Below are 5,031 nucleotides of genomic sequence, written 5' to 3' on the forward strand. Positions count from 1 at the left end.
GCAGATCTCCTGAGGTCAGGAGTTCGAGACCAACCTGACCAACATGGGGAAACCCCGTCTCTATTAAAAATACAAAATTAGCCAGGCATAGTGGCACATGCCTGTAATCCCAGCTACTCAGGAAGCTGAGGCAGGAGAATTGCTTGAACCTGAGAGGCAGAGGTTGCGGTGAGCCGAGATTGCGCCATTGCACTCCAGCCTGCACAAAAAAGAGTGAAACTCTGTCTCAAAAACAAAAAAACAGGCAGAAGTGTCCATAGCCAACGTTTTTTTTTCTCTCTCTCTTTTTAATTGGGCAATAATTGTACATATTCATGGGGTACACAGTGATATTTTGATACATATAATATGCAGTGATCAATCAGGGTAATTAGCATATCCACAACTGAAACATTTATCATTTATCTGTGTTGGGAACATTCACTGTCCTTCTTCTAGCTATTTAAAACTATATATTATTGATAACTAGAGTCATCCTCCAGTGGTATAGTGCACTGGAAGTTATGACTTCTGTGTAGCTGTAATTTTGTATTCTTTAACAACCTCTCCCGCTGCCTCCTTTTTCACCACCCTTCCCAGCCTCTGGCATCCTCTGCTCTACTTTTTATTCCTATGAGATCAACTTTTTAAGCATCCACATATGAGTGAGTACATGTGATCTGTTTAACTTTCTGTTCCTGGCTTATTTCACTTAACATAATGTCCTCTGGTCTTACCCATGTTTATATGAATGACAGGGTTTCATTCTTTGTTTTGGCCGAATAGTATTCTATGATGTATGTATACCATATATTCTTTATCCATACATCTGTTGTTGGACAACTAGGCTGATTTCATATCTTCACTGTTACTTTGTTAGAACTCTGGGAAAAAAAATCAAGGGTTACAGCAACCGATAGAATGCTGATCTAAGGGGAAAAAAAGCAACTTAAAAATGATAGGAAAGCTGAGTGATAGGAAACTCCATCTCCTTCCCAGTATGGCAGTGGTGTTGAAGTGGCAGCAGCATGTATTTCCAGTGTGGGATCCTGTTCTCTGATTCCAAAGAAAGAACAGATCTTATTAACAAATTATTGCTTATCTCTGTTCTACCATGACTGGAGATACCTAAAATACCAATGCAAGGTGCTTGTCTCTGTTTTGCCTAACTCAGAGGTCAGGCCAGAAAAGTGGTGGGCATCACTCAAAAACAGTGCAAGCTAAATTAATACTCATCATTTGCTTGGGGCCAAAAAAATATGGTTGAAACATACAATAGACCACCTAAGCCCTAAGAAAAAAGCTGGGGAGAGTTTCTTTGGAAAATTAAGACATTAAAAAGTAGCCGCGTATATAGGGGAGTTTCAAAAGCCATTTGCATGCACAGGGAAAGGTGAAGGGTCACCAAAGACCTATGGCAACTCTAAAGTTTCACCCTAGTGTGATCCCTAGGCAAGGAGTAAGCTAGCCAAGTGTAGAAGAAGTTGCCTGGCACAGAGAGAGTCTTTGAAAAGGGTGGGAAATTTTAGCTTGTTGTAGCTCCTAACATACAAAGAAATCTCTGAAAATGTGCAGGGTGAACAGAAGCTAAGAAATACAGACTTCAGTGACCACACACAACAAGAAATAAAATCTTTGCAAAAGTAGTTTTGTAAAGTCACTAAACAAATGGAATACTACAACCTTTAACAATAAAAAAAAAAAAAGAAAAAAAAATAGGCAACCCGGGAGAAAGGGAAGAATCTGATTTCCAGTGAGAACACATTGTAATATCCAAATATCCGCTTGTCAACAAAAAAAATCACAAGTCAAGGAAACAAGAAAGTATGGCCAATTTAAAGAAATAAAATAAATCAACATAAACTATCCCTGAAAAAGCTCAGACATTGAACTTACTTGTACACTTTAAAGTAAGGCTTTAAATATGCTGACAAAGCTAGGGGAAAACATAGAAAAAGAATTAAAGAAAACATGAAAATGAAAACCAACATGTAAACAGAAGGAGAATATCAATAGATAGAAATTATTTTAAAAAACCAAATAGCAAGTCTGCAGCTGAAAAGCACTATCTATAGAATATTCTCTAGAGGAGTCCAAGAACAGATTTGAGCTGGCAGAAGAAATAACAAAGATAGGACAATCAAAAATGATTAAATCTGAGAAGAGAAAATAAAAAATAGTGAAGAAAAATGAACAGAGCATAAGTGAACTGTGTACCATCAAGGGAAACAAGACATGCATTATTAGTGTTCTAGGAGAGAAAGGGGCCAAAAAGGTTGAATTCTTTAATGACTGAAAACTTCCAAAATTTGATGAAATATATGAATTTACAAATTCAAGACACTCAATCAACACCAACTAGGATAAATTCAAAGTTATCCACAGTGAGACACATTATAATCAAATAGTCAAAAAAACCAAAACAAAAAGAAGTTTGAAAGCCACAAAAGGCAAGTGACTCATACATATCAATGACCATACAGGGCTCACTAATAAGACTAACAGATCATTTTTTCTCAGAAACCATATAGCCCAGAGGCACTGGGATGACACATTTAAAGAGCTAAAATAAAATCACCTTGATAATCAAGAATTTTATATCTGACAAAATTGTCCTTCAAAAATGAGGGAGAATTTAGGAGGTTCCAAGACAAAAAAAGGTGAGAGTGTCTGTTACCACTAGACCTGTCCTACAAGAAACGCTAATGAGATTTCTGCAGCTTGAAGTGAAAGGACACTAGATAATTATCAAAGCTGTATGAAGAAATAAAAATCTGGTGTGTGCGGCTGGGGAATTCATGTGGAGGTCAGAGTGGAAGCAGGTGTGAGAGGGCCCAGCAGAAGGAAACATGGCTGTCAAAGTGTTTGAGTACATTGGAAAGTTTGGCCTGGCCTTAGCTGTTGCAGGAGGCCTGGTGAACTCTGCCTTATGTAATGTGGATGCTGGACACAGAGCTGTCATCTCCGACCGATTCCATGGAGTACAGGACACTGTGGTAGAATTATCTTTGACTGCCCTTCTCGACCATGTAATTTGCCAATCATCACTGGTAGCAAAGCTTTACAGAATGTCAGCATCACACTGCGCATCCTCTTCCCGCCCTTCGCTAGCCAGCTTCCTCACATCTTCACCAGCATCGCAGAGGACTATGATGGGCGTGTGCTGCCCTCCATCGCTACCGAGATCCTCAAGTCAGTGGTGGCTGCTTTGATGCTGGAGAACTATCCACTCAGAGAGAGCTGGTCTCCAGGCAGGTGAGCGGCGACCTTAAGGGGCGAGCAGCCAGCCACCTTTGGGCTCATCCTGGACGACGTGTCCTTGACAGGACTGACCTTAGAAAAGGAGTTCACAGAAGCGGTGAAAGCCAAACGGGTGGCTCAGCAGGAAGCAGAGAAGACCAGATTTGTGCTGGAAAGGCTGAGCAGCAGAAAAAGGCGGCCATCGTTTCAGCCAAGGGCAACTCCCAAGCAGCCGAGCTGATGATGGCCAACTCACTGGCCACCGCAGGGGACGGCCTGATGAGTTGCGCCAACTGGAAGCCCCAGAGGACATCACATGCAAGCTCTCGCTCTCCAAACATCACCTACCTCTGGCAGGGCAGTCCCAGCTCCTCCAGCCGCCCCAGTGAGGGCTCCCACCCCCTACCCTGCCTGCACCCGTGTGGGCCAACTTTGCCACAGCCTGGATAGTTAATACTGCCTTCCTTCTGCCCCCAACCCAGAAATCACTGTGAAATGCCACGATTGACTTAAAGTGAAGGAAGTAAAAGTAAAATCACTTCAGATCTCTAAAAAATAAATATATAAATGAAGATCTCCAGTAAAGGTAATTTCAAGGGTAAATATAAATGCCAGTATTATTATTTTTTGACTGATAATTCCACTTTGTGTTTATTAAATGATATAAACACAAATGTGTAAAATATGAATCTATGTTATGGCCACACAGTATATAAAGACGTAATTTGTGGCAACAATAACATAAAAGGAGAAGACGGAGATGTACATGAACACAGTTTCTGTATGCAATTAAAGTTAAGTTGGTATCAGTTCAAAGTATATTGTTACAAACTAAGGATGTTAAATGTAATCCCCATAGTAACAAAAAATAAAATATCTCAAGAATATACACAAAAGTAAAGGAGAGGAAAATCGAATTGGTTTACTAAAATTGAAAAATTAAAAATGTAACTAACCCTAAAATGAGGCAATAATGGAATAATGGAACAAATGTATTAGACATACAGGAAACAACAATAGCAGATATCCTTCCTTATTAGTAAATGTAAATGCATTAAACCCTCTAATCAAAAGGTGGATATTAGCAGAATGAATTTTGTAAGAAAGTGATACAATTATATGCTATCTAGAAAACACTCAATTTGGAACTAAAAATACAAACAGGTTAAAATGAAAACTGGAAAAGTACATCCCACATAAATAATAACCAAAACAGAGCTGGAAGCCTATACTACAGACACTCTAGATTTATAAGAGACAAAGGAGATAAAACAATCAGCTAACAAAGGGGATAAAAAATTATAGGCATATGTACACCAAACAAGAGCCCTTATGTATATATAAGGGCTTTCAAAGGGCTGTGTGTGTGTGTGTGTGTGTGTCTGTGTGTGTGTGTAGAGAGAGAGACAGAGAGAAAGAGAGAAAGAGAGAGGTAACATTGATAGAATTAAAAGGAAAAATAGTTCTATAATATTAGTTGGGAATTTCAATAACCCACTTTCAATAATGTATAGAACATCTAGACAGAAGATCAATTATAATATGGAATACCTGAAAGATATTATAAACCAACTAGTCCTAACAGACATAGAGAGCACCTTACTCAACAACAGAAAAATATGTCTATGTCTCAAGTACACATAGTCTATTCTTCAGGATAGATCATATGGTATGTCACAAAACAAGGATTAAGACATGTTAAAACATTGATACCATACAAAGTATTTTATCTAGCCACAGTGGAATGAAGTCAGGAATTAATAACAGAAGGAAAACTTAGGAAGTCACAAATATGAAGAAATTAAGCAACAC

The 5,031-nt window shown here is 38.8% G+C and overlaps 1 pseudogene; it reads left to right on the forward strand.

Annotated features, from left to right (window-relative positions):
* Window positions 1-370: 370 nt before the first annotated feature.
* Window positions 371-3,631, forward strand: LOC110744106 (annotated as a pseudogene).
* The last annotated feature ends 1,400 nt before the right edge of the window (window positions 3,632-5,031 follow it).

This window comes from Papio anubis, chromosome 11 (assembly GCF_008728515.1).
Source record: "Papio anubis isolate 15944 chromosome 11, Panubis1.0, whole genome shotgun sequence".
In the NCBI taxonomy this organism is placed as follows: domain Eukaryota; kingdom Metazoa; phylum Chordata; class Mammalia; order Primates; family Cercopithecidae; genus Papio; species Papio anubis.